Genomic DNA, 22,599 nt, shown 5'->3' on the forward strand with positions numbered 1-22,599 from the left:
TTAGCTGCTAAGAACGAAGGAGAAGTCTGAGACGCAAAAACATATGTTTCAGTGCAGATACTTTTCCCTAACTGAGCTCTGGGATTCTTGCCATTACCTTGCAGACATAGGTGACCCTGATGGGGTACAATCCAAATCGGGGAGGATCTCCTTGCTCGCTGGTTCCCACTCAGAGTAACTCCATATCCTGTTATGTTCCATCCAATATATGCTAGTGTCTCATCTCTCGGGATAGTCTCATAGGAAATATCTTCCCTAATCATATCTACTATACCCTTAGCTAGAGCACTATTCTTAGGATTATCTTTCACAGAACGTAGGGGGTTGGCTTCATACGCGTATATGAACACCGTTCTATATGCCCATACAGAACCATTATGGCTGAAAGTCAGGACCAGATAAGGGATACCTTTATCAGTAGTATGAGGCATAAGACCACACACCCAACAGTTAGTTGTGTTCACTACTAATTGGTGTTGGTGTAGAAGCTGAATGAATGAATTGTTGGCAAACTCTAATCTTCTGGCAGACTCGTGTTCAGGCAGGGGGTGAAAAGAATGCGAGGAAACAGTAGAAGGCGGTATGGGCTGAGTAACGGGTGCAAATGTCATTTGAAAAGAGAATAAAACATATCCTATTAAAAACGTCATTACACTAAGCAACATGAAAATACATAATATCAAAAATTGTTTCTTTGTCATTATTATACCCATTCTGGCTTTAAAGTCCATCTGTCTGACAGGTCTCTCATTCTTGAAAAACTCCATCCTCTCTAATTGCTGCTCGTGGTGGTAGGGTGTTCTATGCTAGGGAATGCTTCTGTCAGTCCAGGGCAACTCCCTTAGACCGACCAGAACTGTCGACCTAACGTCTTCAGCTGCACTCCAAAGACTTGGGCAACCACGACCCTACAGCTGAACCCGGATGGCGGTTCGAAAAGAAAAAAACTAAAATAAGAAAGTTTCTCAGATGAGAGAGCTGCACTTTAAAAAAAAATAGCAAAGGAACGGGAAAAAAATTATTTGTCCTTAGTTCTTGGTCTCAAATTATAACGGCTTTTTCCAGGAACTGTCTGGTTCTGGAACAAGAGTTCAGGCTCTGTAGTGTTCAATCGAATTGACGGTGGCACAGCTTCTTGCAAATTATTGTCACTTTCTTGTTCAGAAATTGTTCCTTTTACACGTGCATCGCTAAATGACAAAAAACGAGGCACAGTCTCAGTCTCAGAGTCAGCGATCCCCTCCTGGACCCACCGGTCGTACGGTAGAGGAAAAGGGACTCTCTTGCAGTGTACGCCGTGGATCCAGTTCTTTTTCCCTTCCACTCGAACAGCTGATCTTGTTGAGAGAAGGACGAGGTAAGGGCCGGTCCAACGGGGCTGGTCATTCTTTGTCCGCTGGAAGTTCTTGACCAGTACCCATGATCCAGGATCGATAAGATGTCCTGGAGCTTCAGAGACCTGAGGCAGAGTATCTTGAACCTGTTGGTGTAGAACACGCAATTTAGCCGTCAATTCATACAAATAATCAAGCAGTACAGGGTGTTCGATCTCACTGAATTTTGTTGGTCTTGGCACTCCCCATATGTTGGCCGGGCGGCCGAACACAATTTCATATGGACTAAGTCCCACTCGCGAATGCACAGTCATTCTTGTTGATAGGAGTGCTAGAGGCAGAGCGTCAGGCCATTTAAGACCAGAGCTCGCTTGTATTTTTGCCAACTTCAGTTTTAGCGTGCCATTATAGCACTCTACTAGTCCAGCTCATTGGGGGTGATTTGCAGCGTGGAATTTTTGCTGGATACCTAGCCCTTCACATACTCTTTTCATCACTCGACCCACAAATTCACTCCCATTATCACTCCAGACCATTCTCAGCATTCCAAACCTAGGGAAGAATTCTTTGACAAGGGCTTTAGCTGTGGATAAGGCAGTGTTGTCTTTTAAGGGATATGCTTCTACCCATCTTGAAAAAGCACAAACAACAACGAGTACGTATTTCAGATTGTTGCACCTTTCCATGTGGATGAAATCTAGCTGCAAAACCTCGAACGGATACGTTGGAGGTGCAAAATGACCAGCTGGAGTTGGGGTTCCCCTACCAGGATTGTATTTCAGACACACCATGCAATTCTTGACCACATTCTCTGCACATTTAGGAATTCCAGCATTTTGCCATACTGGAGCCAACAACTTACAAATCCCTTTCACACTGATATGGGCCATTCCATGAGCCATTGTCACCACTGCAAGCACATACGCATCGGGTAACAACCATCGCTGATGTTCTGACAAGTCAACCCAACAACCATTTTCATCCAATTTACCCGTACTTTCTTTCCACACACTCAATTCTTTCTCTGAAGCTTCAGCTTGAAGAGACTTCACACCCTCTATCGTATCTTCACATATTCCAACGTCACCAACCCATCTTGCGGGGCCTGCAACATACATTCGATTCATCACATCTTTTGCTGTTTCTTTTGCGATTTCGTCAGCAAATGCATTGCCACGACCGACATCATCAGTAACCTTCTTGTGTGCACTGCATTTCACAATCGCAACTTGTAATGGCAAGGTCAGTGACTCAAGAAGCTCATTCACCAACTGACCATGCTGAATTTTAGCTCCATGCGAAGTCAGGAACCCACGTTCTTTCCACAATCGTCCAAAACTATGGGCCACACCAAACGCATACTGGCTGTCGGTATATATGGTCACTTTCATTCCTTTCGATAACACACACGCTCTCGTAAGTGCAATCAGCTCTGCTGCTTGAGCTGAATTATGTGGTATACGTGCAGCTTCAACAATCATATGCAAAGTTGTGACAGCATATGCTGCAGTCGTATCACCATTCGGAAGCTTGAAGCATGAACCATCCACCCATAAGGTACCATCACACTCTACAAGAGGTGTATCTTTAAGATCTACTCTCCCTTTCGTTTCTTCTTCTGTCCTAAGAAAACAATCTTGTTGTTCAACATCATCTGTTTCTACTGAAATTGGCAATAACGTGGCTGGATTCAACGTATTGCACCTCTTTATGTGCACATGACTCGCTAATAGTGTCAACTCATAACCTGACAATCGAGCACTAGTTAAATGCTGTGTCTTGGTCCTGTTTAACAACGTGTCCACTGCATGTGGAACCATCACAATCAACATATTATTCATCACTAACCCAGCAGACTGTCGAATAGAAACAGCTGCTGCCGCTGTGGCTCTCAAGCAACTCGGCAATGCTTTAGCTACCGGATCCAAAGTCGACGAAAAATATGCACATGGGCGCTGCTTGTCTCCAAAAGACTGTGTCAGCACTGACAATGCACAACCCTCTTTCTCATGGACATACAGTGTAAAGGGCTTACTGTAGTCGGGGGTACCCAACACAGGAGCCGAACACAATGCATTACGCAATTCAGAAAAACTTTTCTGACAATCTTCAGACCACGGAACGGGGTTTGGTGTATCTTTATAGGTCAATGCTACCAAAGGTTTGGCCAGCAAAGAAAAATTCGGTATCCATTGTCTGCAGTATGATGTAATGCCCAAGAAAGCACGTACTTCTCTCTGTGTCCTTTGCACACTCAATTTTGCAATTGCCTGAATTCTTTCTGAGGTCAGTTTCCTTCCCTCCTTCGATAAGAGATGACCTAAGTAGGTCACTTCTTGTCGACAATATTGCAGTTTTGAAAGGGACACTTTGTGATGTAAATCAGACAAATGACGCAACAACAACAAGGTGGCTTCTTTACAAATCTCTTCAGTATCTGTAGCGACTAGCAAATCATCAATGTACTGAATAAGGGTAGCGCCGTCAGGTAAAAAAATTGCATCAAGCTGTGTTTTTAAAGACTGACTATATATAGATGGACTTTCACAGTAGCCTTGAGGAGCGCGTTTGAAGCGGAAACTTCGGCCTCCTAAACTGAATCCAAAAATATCCCTGCTCTCCTGTGCAATCGGGATGCTGAAGAAAGCATTCTTTAAGTCAATCACCGAGAACCAGGTGGCGGAAGCTGGAATCATAGTCAATATGGCAGTGATATCAGGAACAACTGGAAACTGGCACAACTATTTTATTTACCTCTCTAAGATCAATCACGAGCCTGTAAACAGGTGGCTTAGAGGGGTCAGTACGTTTCAAAACAGGTAGAACAGGACTATTACAAACGTTGCCTCTTGTCTCTTCAATTACATCTTTTTCAATTAAATTATAAATGATCGCTAGCAACGCCTTTTCACCTTCACTAGAGATCTTGTATTGTTGAATGCGTGGTAATTTAACATTGGCTTTCAATGTCACAACATAAGGCGGTATTTCCAACAGACCCACGTCATTAGGACCAGTAGCCCAAATGGTATCAGGAAGAAACAACAATTCGGTCGGAAGTTTATCCTTCGACAAATACATTGGAGAGACCATTTTCCTACCCAGTGTAAGTTGTACTCCTGAAGGAGAACAATATAATGTCGCATACAATCTTTTCAACAAATCCAATCCTAACAAGTTTTCACCACAACCTGTCGTCAGAATAAGGGGTGCTTCCAATTCACAAGGTCCAACAGAAAGGGACATAGGACTAGAAATCGGGTTCCTAACCGGGGCGCCAGAAAAACCTACTGAAACATTCATCTCGCCAGACAAAGGTGCGCCAGGGAGTTTTGAGTGCATAATAGAACCCTTTGTAGCACCAGTATCCAACAGAAAAGGCTCCGACACACCTGATGTAATCACCTTAACATAAGGTCCATTGTGATCCACTGGAACTAAAAAAACTCCCTCCCTTCGCCTATGGCTGTCCTAGCAATTATTACCTTCCAGATTCTCATCTTCTGCATAGTAGTCGTCAGCATAGTACTGACCCATCCTACCAGACGCGTTATGTTGCTGGTCAATACTATTCATTGAGTTTTGAGACGGAAAGGAACGCGTGTTCTGGGGGAAACTTCCACGTCCTCTACCTCTAGGAGCTTGTTGAACACCTCGACCTCTTGGGCCAGAAGCACCATTCGTACGCTGTAACAAAATAGGACAACTATACTTGAAATGACCCTCTTCTTTACAATATGAACACTGATTGGGACCTACAGGAACACGTGGTTGAGAAAACTCGAACCTTTGCGAGTTTCTCTGGAACTGTTGAGGTTGCTGATAGTTACTCTGACCACCACGTGGCGGATACGCCTGTTGTAAAAGAACCTTCGTCTTTAATTCTTTAGTTTTCTTGTCTGCTCTATCCTTCTCATCTTTATCCCTATTTTCGTAGTACTGTGCAGTAGCCAATATTTGTGCTGAAGAGGAAGCGGCCCAAGAACTCTCTGAATCCTTCAATTTCTTACACAGCTCTGCAAGCAAATTATGCACAAACTTGTCGACGAACAACCGTTGACCACCTTCTGTACTCATATCTTGACCACTGTGGTCGATAAACGTTTCCTCAAACCTGGTGAAGAAATCAGACACTGTTTCATCTTTCTTCTGCTTACACGCAGACAATTTATCCCAATTCACACGCATCGCAGGCATTAAAGTCTTCATGTAAGTAATAATCCTAGCAGGCAGTTCTGCTACCAAAGGCTCAGGCTTGGCACCACCAACTTGTCTATCATTTGCAGCACTAATATTAGCCCATGAGTCACCTAACTCTTGTGCATGATCTGTATGGCGAATCAATCCCCACAAAGGCTGTGGAACAACATTCCCAAATAACATGTCTATGTCGGCTAAATTCATAATGCATGAGTCTGCAGTCTGTGATAATTCCTTATAATACCCTGCAGGGTTTTTACGGGGATCAGGCAAAGTCTGCTTAAGGGCTAAAACTTCAGCTCGCTTCCACGGAACATGTACCCAAACACGCTGAAAATGAGCTGGGACAGCATAAATGTGATTAGCATCATCAGCCTCAACAGCGTCCTTCCATACCGGAGGGACTTCTCTCATTGGGTACTGTCGCACCTTTTTTTTAACAGAGGAGTCATGTTGGAACAATGACTGAGAAGGATCCTTATTCCTAAAGGACAACAACGTCGCAACTGCTGTCTCAACATCGGGACCCACAATCGTGCCCTTTGCAAACTCAAACCGTACACGGCACAAATCAGGCGGATTTGTTTCCAAATCATTATCTTCCAATTCCTCACAAAGGAAAACACAAATTTTCTCAAAAACGTATCTTTGTTTCGGTGCTTCCCATTGATGGAAGACATCCATAACAGACTCTACATCGTATCTTAAAGGGTAAACAACCCATTTACGTGCCATACGGTCAAACATTTCTTTCTCTTGAGAATTAGGCAGTTGACTACGCGACTGCTTACGCTCCGAATCTGGGGTCACACCAGACGACCCAAAGAGAGGAAATATAAGGCTGGCAACAGTATCTGTCACTCTCTGTCAGACAGAAGGAGAAGTTGATGAAAGAACAGGAGGAGAAGTTGATGAAAGAACAGGAGGAAAAACAGAGGGAGGCAAGGCAGACGCAGAAGCAGACGCAGAGGCAGTATCAGGAAGAACACCAGAAGAGGCAGTCGATGTAGTACATAAAGTTGTAGGAGGTACAGATGGAGCACGTAGCGAAGTCGGCGGCCCTTGAAGGGGCTGCGCCATAGTAGTAGGAGCCAACTGAAAAGGAGCTGGCGGCTGTGGAAGAACCTGAGGCACAATAACCGGAGGTTGAACAGCTAAAGGTTGCGGAGGTGCTGTAGCATTCTGCGCATAAGGGGGTGGCGAACTCAACAAGTGTGACATCAAAGGATCTTTCTCAAGTTCTTTTGCTGCATCTTGCTGAAGAAGCGGAAGAACTGGATAACATTTATCGGTCACCAATTTACGTTGCCTGTGCAACTGCTCATTCATCTGTTCTTCTTCATCATCTTTAAACTGCATGGCAGCTTGCATTATCGAGATACCCTCTTCCCTCTTATTTCTCTTTGCTAATTTAATTTCCTTCTGTTTGGCTTCCTTACGCCATAGGCGGAAAGAGTCAAACATCGCCGGCCGGGCTTTCTTCTTAAAAAGTTTAACCTCCAGATTATTCAGAATCTCTGTGTCAAAACTACCATATTGGGGCCATTTTAAAACACCATCTTTCCTGGTGTATCGGATCCATACTTCATTATATGTGAGGGGGCCTATGCCATGTTTCACATATAGTTCATAGGTTGGAGTTCCAATCGGAGGAACCGGACACGAGTCCTCCAATCGGGAATCCCTATTATAACCAAGACAAAACAAATTTCCATATCTGCTGAGACCAGGCATCTTCGCTCTCTAGTCTAGCTTCAAACTTCAAAGGATTATCGAATACGATAGCCTCGTGAATACACGAATCCCTCGGCTTTGGTACTTGCAAGTTCCAAATCAAAGATCCCAAGGGGATACCAAACTAAGAACCAAACTAAGGACTGGGAGACGCTTCACTTATACTTAACTGAGGTATCGATGACGTCACCAGAAGACTCGTTTATCGTTTCGCTCTACCAAATCATCAAGGGTCCAAAACAGGGCGATAGTCAGGGCAGCAGTCCTTCGTAGCCGTCGGAAAGCGGGGAACCTCGCAGCAAAGACTTTCGGACCTCATCGACATACAGGGGTCGATGAAGTGGCGGCCTTCCTCCAGAATTTTCACACGAAGCTCCTCACGAACCTCTGGCTTGGACTGGTACCGCTGAAATCGCCCCACGTTGGGCGCCAACTGAAGTACTGGGTTTTTCAGAACCCAGTGGTGCCAGGGAACACACCCTAAGACTTCGAGTCCTTCCTGTTTCAGACTACAGAAACACAGAGTCTTCTTGGTGAAGTCAAAGATCTTGTTTATTGGCTGCAGCCAGCAACCGGTATCCTAGAAGTACAACACGGTGTATATTCTCAGGAGACTGCTCTCTTTGCAAAGCTAACCTTCTCTTTTATACAAAATATTATGCTTTAGGCAAACATTCCTTATTTTACAGTTGACCATTCACATATTTTCACTACAAAGAAATAGCAGGTTTATGATGACAAGCCCATATTTCAGTTTGTCCAGCCCTCAATCAATTACCCGGCAAGGCTTAGTACTTTCATCAGATATCGACGGACCCCCAATATAAACGGGCACCTCCTCCTTGTAAAGCAAGTCATAAAGAAAGAAACAGGGACAGGTGCGTTTAAGATTAGGCATGGTTTGTGTGTGATGAAAGGTTTATGATGTGTTGTGCCTTGATACTAATCTCATTCGGCCACTGGGAAAGAAACTGGCCGAACAGGTTTGGCTTCAGGCAGTGGAGTCAGCTTGCCCAGGTCACAGAGGAGTCAGCAAAGGTGTACGTGTCCTTCAGACTCGTTTTCAGCATTAGACATTGGCCTATGTGAGGGCAATCACAAAATGGCTGTCGTTTCAATGGAACACGAGGGTTCAAGAGTTCAAGACGGAAACTCTGATATTCGGGTGATTTCGTTACCCGAATATGAATACAATGCTTGTGCATACTATTCTGATCATCCTCGGTCTGCTGATACCAAAATCGTTGTGATACGACGATGTTTATAACACGGGTCCAGAATTTTCAGTACCACAATAGTACAGACATGATCAACCTGATTGAAAGTATCGAATTTGACCATCTTCATGAATTTTTACGCTTGGTATGAGTCTCTATATACAAATATTCCACAAAGGGATAGTATTGAAGTAATTAGGAACGTCTTGAACACTCGTCTGGCCCTGTGTCAGGTTCCATCTGACTTCATAATAGATTTATTGGAGATTGCCTTATCAAGAAATGAGTTTATGTTTGGGAAGATTACTATGAACAATGCTCTTATACCTCCATTGGGGCAATTTTTGCTTCGAATCTGGCAAATGTGAATGTGGGTGACTTAGAACACAAATTCATCAATATCAGAGGAGCACAGCCATATCACACATACATGTTGGCAACATGGTTCATTGCAGGATATGGCACTCAACTAAGACACCATCATTCAATATGGAGAAAAAAAATGCCTCATACATGAGTCAGTGGATATGCTATTGCATTGGTAACAAGAAGGTATGACCAGACCCTTGACAGCAGTAAGTGTTACATCAGCTGTCTTTGCAAGGAGTATGTGTGACAAGAATTCCATATAAGTAGCAACTGGATAGCACGAGTGCTCCAGGTATGACTAGCATTGCTCACAAGACATCCCCTGCACATGCCATCCCAGGTCATAAACCCTGTCACTGCCATGTTCCCTGTCTCACCCCATCCTTCTTCAGAGGACCCTGGAAATGGAATATTTGTACCCAGATAATCCCTGATCTACACACACCCAGACTCACATTCATGGACTTCTGGTTGAATAATGCACTGCCTTGTAGTTTGTAGGACCTGTAATCATATGTACATTGCTTCCCATGTGAATGGTACTGTTGGCCCTTTGAACTTGATTCTCACCTACAGGATTTGTGAAGCTGCACACACCTGTGAGCACCTCCATGCAGACCAGCCATTTAAACATGCACTGCCTTTGCTGCTGCCTGGAATGGCATTGAAACTGCCATTATATGTACAACACTGTTATGAATTGCCGTATAAATCACTTATGTAACTCAGGCCTTGGGTTATTGTTTTATGTTCCAACACACAGGACAAATACAGTTTTCATTTTCCACAGTGTTGTTCCAGCTTTGACCAGTCTCAGTCTGCTCACTGTATATTTGCCTAGTTCATTTTTGTTCCTGAGTGACCCTGCATCCTGTTAGCCTGACTGGTTCCTGCCTTTGCATCACCATAAAGGTTCCCTGTGGCTACATTTGTCTCATAGTTGCTTTCCATGCCCTCACTTCCCTCCTGGGGAAGTGTCATTGTGTCATGTAGGTCTACAATGAATACTCAAATACATTGTATAGCATAATCAGTTTACTTATTGTATCATGGGGTGGAACTTGTCTTCAAATAGCCGAATCATGGCCCATCCCTTGTCTGGGTTTCATGTATGCATGAGTGACAAATAGTGACAGTGTACCATGGCTGTATGCATGGATTGGGTATGGTGCCTCCAGCACAACAAACAACGTCAGATAATGTGCATGAAATGTCAACACATGTTTGTACTCTGACAGTCCACACACTGATTCACATTGCCCCCAACATATTGATGGGGCTTGCTTGGTGAATAGCTGTGAGATTAATCAGCACAGAGGCACTGATGCTCCCGGATGCAGTGGGAATTTTAGAGGCCACCCTGTGTACAATTGTGAGGAAACCTGCTGGTTCAAAATTCCTGATCCATTAACTTTGTCAGCACACGAAGGTTCCCCTGTTGTCAGTCTCATACCACGTCTGTAGTGCCATAGCTGCACTATCCCCATGTGTGTTCTAAATTCCTCTTCGGCTTTCCTTCAATTCAGCTGTGAAGGATACTTTGAAAATGCAGGAAATGGCTCCACAGACTCATGACTAGACCTGCATGTAACTGTGACAACATGGACCCCAATAATGATTCAGGCTACACATGGCCCCACACACTTGAACTGGACACATTTGTGCAATTAACCACTGGAAATATGTGTACACGTGCTGCTTGGTCTGCTGGTCCTCCACTGCCACAGGAGAAACATGGCTCATTTATATGACTCAAACTGTGGTGTGACATGACATTTGTGGATTGGTTTTGGGACTCGGTGTCACAAACACCGTACCCACATAGCATTTTCGAATGGCTGACTCATGGGTAGTATACAAACAAGTGCATAGGAAGCGGTATCCAACATTCCAGGACATGTGATGGCCTAGTCTTGGAACTTTGCCATGATCAACTGTCTTCTATCTATCCTGTGCATGGTTTGTCATCGGTGATGCTTATGTCCCAAAAAACCTGGGAAGTTCACACAGCATTTCTTGCTAAGTGTATGACAAACACATTTCCTGTCTCATTTCCACACTGAATAGCATCTGATGGTTGGACACATTGACAACACATGCATACAAACAGATTTGAGAAAACACGTCTTGTGAAGGTCACACAGTGGGAATACTACATTAGTAAGAACCAATTCACACATATTGACGCACAGGCATTGAGTTACTGTATTGAGTTGCGTAGCCTTGCTATACTCTATTGACGCAAAACATGCCCAAACTGGGTAATACCTATTTGTATTCCAAACGTTTGGCCATCTATTGCGTCAGTGAAGAGTACAAATCCGGTACAACAACTAGAGGATCATGGTCTGCAGTAGTATGATCTGTCACATGTGCCCATACACCGGAATGCACAATGTAGGTACAAAAACCCTATCTCTGTATTGTCACACCTGTCATGTACTATTAAAAATGAGAAATGACCCACACCCAGTCAAAGACAAAAATGTTGATGCATATGCGTAAAAAAAGACACACCTGCATAAAAAAATGCTGCATATGCGTCAAAATGAAGCTCACTGCCATGATACATCCATTGGCCCTGAGCGGTAATTCCCACACTGTACCCCATGAAATTGGTTAACTATGAAAAATATTTGAAAATATGGATGCGGGTAATTTCTAAGCAGGTGCGTAAAAAAAAATGACGCACAGACTGTAAGCGTTATACTATTTTGAAGCATAAGAATAAAAACGCACCGCATTTGAGGCAGGAAGTGATGTAATAGGATATCCTGTTTACAGAATTGGTACAGTGGGTATACTTTCACTTTCACTTTGCAGTCTGTGATATTTCCTGACTGTGTGGCTGTGTTTTGACTTGTCTGTCTGTGCATTTTGTGAATTTGTCTCCTGTGTGGTCTTTAAATTGTCTTTTGGTGTTTCCTAAGTGTCTGTGTTATCCTGTGAAAGTGTATTTTTGTCATTTCTGGTGTCTAAATTTGTCTTTGTACTGTTGGGAGTCTGTTGTGGGTAGTGTTAGTTTGGGGATAGTTGGGCTGTTTTAGTGTTAATTTGTTTTCATTTCCCTCTCCTACTTTCCCTTCATTATCCTCTGTACCCCTTTATTAAATTATTTTTTTCATGCATGTTGGGTAGGCCTCATCTTAGTAGGATGGTAGAGGAGGAGCTGGGGGGATTTATTTGGCTGGTGTGCCACTTCCTACCATTAATGATTGAAACAGGTGGCGGTGTGATACAGGGGTTTCACACAAGGCAAGGAGGCTCCGGTGGGCAAAGGTCCTGTACCATCTTCAAAGACTCTACAACACACCACACAACGACCACCAGCTGAAACACCGCTGGGCTGACCTGGTTGCCAGGGTGCCAGACCTGCTGGACTACCTGGGGATTGTGATTAGTGGCCCTGTTGGTGAGTACAAATCAGAGTAATGTGAACATTTAAATACTCTGTAATGACGGTAGCAGATTTTTTCATATGCTGCAGGCAATGTTTTTGGACATGTGGAAAGCAAGTTAAAGATACAGTTGCCGTGAGTTATACAATAATTCCTACACATTACCATAGTTTTTTGATGCAACAGCTGCACTAACTTACAAAACACAACAGGAGCCTGTAAATTAGTGCTGCCTTCACGTCAATATACAATGCAAATGTGGCTCTAACATATATTTTATGCATGGTCTGTGAGTGTACCAGGAAAGACATGTTTTTAATCCAAATATGTTCAAGAAATAATGTGTCCCTCATTTATTTCTGATACATGTCTGAACTGGATTCTGACACATACGAAACAAGTTATATCTGACCTGAGGTAACATCTTAGACTGATATTTGGACTTTGTTGTGCCACAATTAAATTAGGGATGGATGCCAAAAGTAATGCACACAGGTTCATATCAAAATGTTTGGTGCAACTTACCATAGCTGTGGCACATAAAATGAAGTGAATTCTACAAATTGAGGGGTAACAACTATCCCTGGCCCTCTGTACATTGTAACTGTGTATTTTACATTGGTCTTAGTCACAATAGCTGGCCCCAAGCCAATGCATTTGCCATCTGTGTTACTCTATTGCCATGTACTTCTCATAGTTTATGGGATCATCATGGGATACGTGACGTTGGGGAATGCATGATCACAATGGATTAAGTGCATGATATCATGCAAGAGACCACTGACCAATTCCATCATACATATAAAGTTGACTAATACTTAGCTAGTTTAGTTTGGCACACCCATGCTGATCAAGTGCAGCATATGTTTAATAACTAACCTCCCAGTATGGAGGCTGTCACTGACATGGGTGTATGCTAAGATCAATAGACCAGCATTCCTGTGACTGCTCTCATTCCAAAGGTACATACACATTGAAAACGACATCATCATGATTGGCACACCGGTACATTTGCTAAACCATGTATTAATAATATCACAGTGTCAGTTTGCTATAGATCCGGTGATCAACCAAATTGGCAAATGTGAGATGATGAATGTGGCTCATCTGTGATTTCCAAAACCCATATTGGGTAAACAGGGCAATGAGAGACACATTTCAGGTGCAATGACTACACCTGTGCCCATGCAGTCTGTCATGGATGAATCCAATATACACTTTCAACATATATCTCCTTGTTGTATCCAAATATGAATACTGCTCAATCCATGGCTAGCTTCAAACTGTCACCAAATAATGCACAGGATCCCTGCCATTATGGTGTCATATGCGCATATGTGGCTCAGGGTACACTGTTAATGTACCATACGTAACCTAGACACAACACTGGCCCTACATGTAAGGGACCATAGAAAGCATGATAAATCATGCCCTTAATTCAACCCACAGGTGCGTAACACAGTAAAGGATTGTCCTTTGATGCCCAAGCCACAATACCTGAGTGACTGGTATTGCAGTCCTCCGGGAATGTGGCTTTGCATGTTTATAATGGATACACATGATGAGAGGAATACACTCCATAAATGAGTCTGCAAACAAATGATGGAGCATGTTTGCCACCACATGATAGGGCCACTGCATGTGTGCAGATATGTGTGTATCACTCACTGGAGTGCCCGGGTCTGTACATGTTTGCAGTGGTATGTCGGATGCAGTATCATCATGCCTGAGAGGCTTGACTTCCTGATTTAATCTTACACACAGTAATTGTATTTGGAAGTGTTGTACAGTGCACAGACATTGAGCACATTTCTCCCTTCCATGCTTTACAGGTGGACCTGCCCCCTACACTATCAGAGACATGGCTCGATTTGCAGACCCAGACATCTCCAGTAAGTGTTGATATTTCTGTTCTGTGTTGTGTTTGCTCCTGTTGTTTGATTGACTCCTGTGTGTTGGACACTGCTGCTAGGTATGATGTGCTGGTCAATGATCGGATATTTTTTTTGAGTGGAGTATCATTTTTTTCCATCTTTGAGTCGGGCAGTCATTAGCATATAGTCATAATTTGGGATTGTAGGGCAGCCCTGTAGGCACAGCCATGTGAATACGGTGACTTTTGTGGATAAAACGCATATCAAGAAAATGTAGCAGAGGACCATATTTATGATTTAGTCAGCAAGTCAGACCCTGAATCTCACAGAATAGGGATGCCAAAGTCTTACCCACAGACTTGAGCATCCCTATTCACTAATGAACATGTTTGACTGTATGACTTCCTAGCAGCATGTAGCTCCACATGTTTTGCTACGTGTATGAGGCACTTGAGTACAATGGCCTTTGGTGTGCATGCAGCTCATGGCCAGATGTGTGCTTGCATCTATCTGCTTTTTGTAAGTCATGTGTTACTGGTAGGAAATTATGTTGACAATTGTCTGCATTTCCAAACATAAATGTGAATGGGATTGTCCAAGGTTTGGGTGTATCCTAGTTGGACATGCTCCTTACCTGTGGTGGACTGCCCAAACCCATGTACAGCTTTTCAAAGCCTCCTGGGTGTCCTTGATGTTTGAAATTATTTGTTGCTTGTCCATCCCCCCCTCAGGCACAGGCGCATGGTTTTGAAATGTGTACCTAGGACTGATGATCCAAGTTTAGTGTACAGACATGTAAATCTGTAAGTCACTTGTCCAAAACTAGGATACCCACTCATGATTAGCAACTGCATTCTATCTTGGCAATTCCATTTACAACTCACAGATCTTGTGACCCTTGATTGTCATCCAGAAGTTAGTCATTAGTTGGCCTGTCACATGTGGACGACTTGCAGCATTTTTTATGTGACAAATGGCTGAATAATGATGCATAGGTCATTTAAGTTGTTACCCATCTTTTAGAGCATTGCTGTGCTGTTTGATAGGACATGTGTAGGCTGCGTTGGCATGCACTTCCTCAGGGACAATCAGTGATCTGTATGATGATATGGCCTGTTTCTAGTACATTAGATTTATTGTCTGATTTACTTCTCGAGCCATATCACACAATGAAGTACCTAATGTTTGGTTTTATATTTTTTTTAACAGCTGCCAATATGAATCCCATACAGATTCGGGAGTTTCAGTGCAGGGCGATGCGTTACCCCACATTCTGGATGTGGAGTCTGGGTTCCGCAACATGGCAAGGCGTTATCGCCATGAAAGAGCCTCCGGAGTGTGGAGGGCATTTGCCCAAGGGGGCCCTTCGGTGTCCACCACAGCCATCACCACCAGCACCACCACTACCACCTAGGTGGCACCAACCATAGTAGGCACCTTTGCTGGACCGTCAACCTCCACTGCTCCAGGACCTGTCACAGCACCACCTGCACCTCCTCCTACACGCATGGCACCGACAAGGGGACATACATCTTCAACTGGCACCCAGACCACCCCTGATGCAGTCATTGACCCAGCAGATTTTCAGCGGATGCAACAGAACATTGACCATATGCTGAGGAAAATTAACAGGCTGCAGCAGGAGGTGGCACAAGTGAATAGGAGGGTGTGTGCCATAATGAAGGCCCTGCTGAGGGCGAGCTTGTAAACATTTTACCCTCAGCCATGTTTTCCCTCCCCTCCCTCCTCTTTTCTGGTTCTTTTCATTAGTGGGTTTAGGGGGCTTAGTGTTAGGTTAGAATAGGCTGTTAGTTTAGTTAGTAGTATTGTATGGGGGCGTGGGGGTATGATACTTTTAATATCTGCTTTTTATTATGTGTGCAGATGATGTTGGGGTTTAGGTGTTATAAAAAAAAATATATATATAAATACAAAAAATATATATTTGTTTGGGATAAGATAGTATGTATAAACAAAAGTGGGGACTGGGAGACTACTGGTCCAGTGCACAGTCTCCCGACCTGAACCTATAATATCAAAATAAGTGCACTGTTCCACGACAGAGAGAAAACAAGAAAGAGATCAGAGGTGGCGAAACTATACTGAGTATACTTAGGAGAGCCCTCAAGCACCCTTTTGGGTGACAGGTATCATCATCGGGCTTACTCCTCGCCAGACTGGTGCTGCAATGCCTGGCGGGCCGCCCAGCATTCTGGGTGGCACTCAACCATAATAAAATTGCTAACAACGGAGGTCTGGGAAAAGAATTGAATCAAAGATGGAGAGTGTAGAACAAAAGACAAGACTCTAAAATTAGCTCTGAACCTAAGCCACTGTTTTAATGCGATAGAAATTGGGTTCAGGCCAATATTAAAAACAAAAGTATCAGAGTGTTACTGGGAATAATGTACCGTTACACTCTATAATCAGGGAAGGTAGTTCACCTAATCCTGCATGGTCAACATGTTTCGCGTCTATGTTTGGTCACAAAGTGATCCAGTGACGCTTCTTCTACAGGCGCGCAGCAGAGGGCAGGTTCCCGGACACACCAAGGACGTGATACATTCGTTTTCCTTGGTTGATGCTAGCGCAGACCTAGGGAGCCCAATCTCTAATATGGGATGGGCGACTATACTGACCGATTGACTTAGGCATATTCTGTCTTCCACTCTGTAAGTGACTGTACGTGCACTTGATAATATTACTGATATATAGGAGAAGTAGTTTTATAATCACAGGCTTTTTTTGTGGGTCCTGAAGAAGCGTCACTGGATCACTTTGTGACCAAACATAGACGCGAAACATGTTGACCATGCAGGATTAGGTGAACTACCTTCCCTGATTATAGAGTGTAACGGTACATTATTCCCAGTAACACTCTGATACTTTTGTTTTTAATATTGGCCTGAACCCAATTTCTATCGCATTAAAACAGTGGCTTAGGTTCAGAGCTAATTTTAGAGTCTTGTCTTTTGTTCTACACTCTCCATCTTTGATTCAATTCTTTTCCCAGACCTCCGTTGTTAGCAATTTTATTATGGTTGAGTGCCACCCAGAATGCTGGGCGGCCCGCCAGGCATTGCAGCACCAGTCTGGCGAGGAGTAAGCCCGATGATGATACCTGTCACCCAAAAGGGTGCTTGAGGGCTCTCCTAAGTATACTCAGTATAGTTTCGCCACCTCTGATCTCTTTCTTGTTTTCTCTCTGTCGTGGAACAGTGCACTTATTTTGATAAGATAGTATGTGTTTAGGTTAGTATATGTTGTCCTTCATGTGTCCTGTCTTATAAGGTGGGTGAGGGGTTGATGTTTAGAGTGTTTAATTAAATGTGATAAGTAAGTTTAGCTTAGTATAGTTAGGGCCAGTTATGGGTAATGTGTAGTTAGGATAGTTTAGGTTAGGTTAGGTTAGGTAAGGTGTTTCCCCTGGTTTTAGCTTCTGTTTTTACTGTTAAATAAATATTTAGGTAACCCTTTACAGTATGTGCCACATGCTTGTGGATCAGGGCCTTGGCATAGGTGAACAGTGTCTCTTTAGTATTAGCTTTTGTGTCCCATCCTGCAACCAAATCCCAATTGAGCTGTTACATTGGCAGCTACACCAAAGCTACTTTGCTAAGATTCTGCCATCCATTGCACCCACCACTCAAGGTTACTATGTATCCCAAAGTGTTGTTAATTTTTGATCTATGTTTTCAATCTCACATACTTTGCGACCAGATTTAGGGGGTCATTTTGACCCTGGCGGTACGGGACCGCCAGGGCTAAAACGACGGAAGCACCGCCAACAGGCTGGCGGTGCTTCCAGGCGTATTACGACTGCGGAGGAAGCGCCACTTTTGCCCCGGTGGTGAAAATCCGCCTGGGCAGCGCTGCTTGCAGCGCTACCCAGGGGATTACGAGTCCCCGTCCGCCAGCCTTTATCTGGCAGTTTGCACCGGCAGAAAAAGGCTGGCAGTACGGGGAGTCGTGGGGCCCCTGGGGGCCCCTGCACTGCCCATGCCATTGGCATGGGCAGTGCAGGGGCCCCGTGATAGGGCCCCATGCAGCTTTTCACTGTCTGCTATGCACGGCCGCAACACCGCCGGCTCCATTTGGAGCCAGCTCCTATGTTGCGGCCGTGATCCCCGCTGGGCTGGCGGACGGAAAACAGGTTTCCGCCCGCCGGCCCAGCGGGGATCTCCAAATGGCTGCGGCGGGGGTGTGGCCGCATTGGAGGCCGCATGGCGGTCAGATCTTGGCGGGCGGTCATAATGACCCCCTTAGTATTGAAGACACTGTTAAGTCTGCATGCAGCCTGATGTCCAATCGAAGCCTTATAAGGTGAGTGGTAGTATGATCTCATGTAGTATGGTATACATAACTCACACCTATCATTTGTTACAATGTTCAGCCAGGTTACATATTTGTACGTACACTCATACACATCCATTCATGCAGTATGGTGTGTGTTAGGTAACATTTGGGTCAAATGTCACATACGTAAATTTTGGCTTGAAGAAAAAGTTGAAGGCAATAATTTTTGGCTTAGACATCCCTTGAGGAAGTGTTATTCTGTCCAACACAGCATTACGGTGTATAGTTTCTATTGTCCTCAGAATTAACCCTCAGGAATGGCAGATGATGGTACAATCCAGACCACAGTGCATAGTTATCAGACAACATTCTTTCAGGTCAGTTGTATTGACAATCTATAATCATTGACCTGAGGTAAACATCTCTGATGGCCATCACGGTTGATATGTCACATTACACAGAGACAAAGTTGTTGTGTAAGTGCTATTTATTTTAAAGTTCTGTAGTGCTATATGTACATTGTCCATGATTGTGAGTCCATTAGTGTGACACCTTCCATTGTGATCCTACACAAGTGCAAAAGGACATGTCATTGGACATGCTGGGGTGAAGTGTCAGACAGTACAGAGGGACAGGATTTGCCAATGAGTTAGTGATAGACACTCACAGGGCAGGGTGACAAGACAAACAGTGGGCTGAAGAACAGTGTTTGAGTGAAGTTGTTGCAAGACTGGCATGGTACAAAGCACAAGACCTTGGTTATAGGTGGCCATGTGGCAGGGACTAGTGCTACTGGGTACTCTTACGGATGAAGGTGATCTGTTCCACGTCTTCATCTTCTGATGTGTGTGTTGTCTCCTCTGCCCTTGGTGGTGGTGGTTGTGAAGGGACAACACACACCTCAGTGTTTGAAGACGTGGAGTCAGACATCCCAGTAGCTGCCAACTGTGGGGCTATTAAGGGCAGGACTGCAGCAAGGAGTAGCTGCTGGTTCTTAAGTATAGCAGCCACATCACTGTAGTAGGCAGCCAGGTCGGCCCTGAGGGGCTCAATATTGCATTTGTGCACATGTTGACAGGATTGTTGTTGTAGGTGTTGTGTCAACTCTCTTACGGCTGTGCTGATTTCCTTCACACTTTTTTTGAGTTCCTGCAAGATTGATGTTCTCCCTTGCATGGCTTCTGCCTGTTCTGCAGTTGACATCATGCACGAACACACCTCACCTAGGCTGGCTGCCATATTTTCCATCCCCACCCGCACCTCCTTGGCCAGCTCCTGCTGTACTCCAACTACAGTTCTCTCAAAGCTGGTGCCAGTGTCGTCGGAGTCCTCAGCTGGGTTGGAGCTGGCAAGTCATACAATTGGGGTGGTGGGTGATTCCTCTGTGATGGCTGCTACTTCTGTGCTCCTCCTTGTGACTGAAGGTGGGGTCTGGAAGGTCCCAAGGACATCATGGAGGGTCTGCTGGCTGATGTTTGTCAGCTCGTCATCAGGAAAGTCCAGGACAGGCATATCCACAGGAGAGCCATCGTCCTCTGCAATAAGATATGGTACGATTAGTGTGTCTGTGTTGTGGGATTTGTAATGTGATGTGCCTGCCTTCCTATTTGTTGCACATTGTGATCTTGGTTCCGGTTCATTACTCCTGTCTTTCATATTAGCATTCTCCCAGGCCTATGCCCCACCTGCATGTCACATGTATTGTGGTCAGTTTGGGGACTTGTCAGCATCACATCCTCTAGGTGCTGGTTCTGGCCAAATTGTGAAGTGCCACCTTCTTGTCCTACTCAACCCTCCGTCTACTTCCATTCTCATGAGGCCTTTCACTGGCTGTGGGTGTTCGGATGGCACTTGCACCACACTTAACATTCTAGAACTGACCCAGTCTCTGATATTTCACATCCACCTATATGTTGCTGAGACCTAGCATATACTATGTATACCATTGGCATGGTACGATACGGTGTCACCCTTGGTAGTGTGTACTGCTGATGTTGGGAAATGTGTGCTACATTGGATTGCACTGATGGTCCTAGCAGTGTTCCAGTTCCTTCTCTGACTGTGCAGGTGTATTTCACTAGCCAGTTACGTATGTCTTCCGCCTCAATGCTGTTGTCTGAGCAGTATGAAGTTTGGGATGTTGCATGGTGTCATTGGAGCTATTGTGACCCAGGCACAGGGTGGACACTGACATATGAAGCATGGGCATGACATTAGTGCTGTGTACCTCATAATGTTTATGACAATGGCTGATGTTTGTAGCAACTATGGACAATCACATTTGACAGGATTGGAACATTTGTATTGATTTCAGGGGATTGATAACGTTGTCATCCTGAACCCTCTAATTTGATTGTGTTTGATCCATGGGGACATTATTGGCATTAGCTACTTGACCTGCACACACAGCAGAGGTGGTAGTGGCAACTGTTGTCAATGTTAAATTCCACTTGCAGATATGGCCTGAGACTGTTAAGTGAGCCCTAGTTCATGTAGGGAGAATACCAGCTGACGTGTGACAGCAGACCAGTTTTACGTTGTACCCTACCCTCCTGGCCTGGCTTTACCTTTCCAACATCCTTGGCATGGCAGCATACCCCCATGCAAAGGTTGTTGGTGTAGTGTAGTACGGTGCCCCAGGTTTCCTCTGAACGGGCCATGCCCCTGTGCCGTGCCCCTTTACCCATGCCACTCCCTGAATATCATGACTTACATGCATTGTGTAGTAGGTATGTCCCCCCCGCTTGCAGTTAACATTTGTGCTTTTTAATTCCCCATGCGACTTACCCTGCATGTGCGTTGTCTCCTGGTAGTCTGCGCTGTCCTGTCCTTGAATCTCTGTGACGATCTCCTCAGGGATGACGGCTGCCACCATCTCCTCCATGTGGTCCAGGGCCTCCTGCGGTGCTGGGCTCCCACCTCCAGTCTGCAGTGCTGCCTTCCTATTCCTGGCCATATTTCCCTTGGTCCTGCGCTTGCAGTCATGCCAGCGTTTCTTGCACTTGACTGTTCTCTGTACTTCTGCCACAATGTTTATCTTGTCAACAATTTGTTGCCATATTACCTCTCTCCTACTGATTGGCAACTTTGAGGTGACAAACAGTTGGTGCTGGTGTTCCGTCACCTCTTTCACCAGAATTTCCTGCTCCTCTGCACTGAAGCGACACTTACTTTTCTTCTTCTCCCTGGCCTGGGTCTTCTGTGGGTCCTCATTGCTGGTTCCTGGTCTGTTGTCATCTTCCTGGGGTCTGTGCAAGCATCTGGGATCTATTTTTGCTCTCCTTAGCACATTTTGCTGTGTGTGCGCCGCTTTTTGACGCTATTGCATCAAAAAAAGGTGCGTATCCGTTTTGCGACATCGTAAACCGGCTCACAGTCATTTTCGTTGCATTAACGTAATTTTTCTTTATGACGTGACGCATTTGTTTGAGTAAAAAAAAATGGCCCACACCAGTGAGGCTCATCTCCCTCCTGGGCTGTCAGCCTCTCACTCGCCGGCACCCGACCTGGTGCACGAGTACACGGCTGGCTCCCAGCCCGTAGCGATGGGATCGGCCCAAGTGAGGGCCTTCTGGTGCCCCAGGAGAGCTCCTCGGAGCATACCCCGCCCCAGGGGCACCGATAGTAGCGCACTCGCTCCTTCTCTCGCTTTCTTCGTGCCCTGGGGGCACAGGGTGGAGCGCAATTCCAACGTGCTCCGTTCTCCAATGGCACCCGGGTCGCAGCTGTGACTCCTTACACAGCAACGTGCTTTTAAGCACAAAAGGCACACAAGGAAAGCGCTTTCAAGGTGCTGACTGAATGATAATTGCAGCAGAGCACTCCTCCCAGCGCTCACACAACCTTCAGCAAATCACCTTCCAGGTGCTATAAGGTCAAAATAAAGCACTCCTCGTGCCTAAGTTGTTGCAGGGGTCAGGGGCCACAGCACCCTCCCCCTGGGGGACAAGGTCCATGGAAAAGGCATACAGGTGACAGGGCTCAGCAGCAGGCCAGCACAAGGGGGATGCAGGCAAGTGGCAGTTCCTCCAGGTGACCAAGTAGGTCACAGGTCAGCACAGCAGCAGCAGTCCATGGCAGTTCCTGGTGAGTCCCTCCAGCAGCATTGTGTCCAGTTCCAGGTAAGATACAAAGGCCCTCATTACAATCTTGGCGGGCGGAAGGTTGAACCGCCGGC

Source organism: Pleurodeles waltl, chromosome 5 (assembly GCF_031143425.1).
Source record: "Pleurodeles waltl isolate 20211129_DDA chromosome 5, aPleWal1.hap1.20221129, whole genome shotgun sequence".
Taxonomy (NCBI): Eukaryota; Metazoa; Chordata; class Amphibia; order Caudata; family Salamandridae; genus Pleurodeles; species Pleurodeles waltl.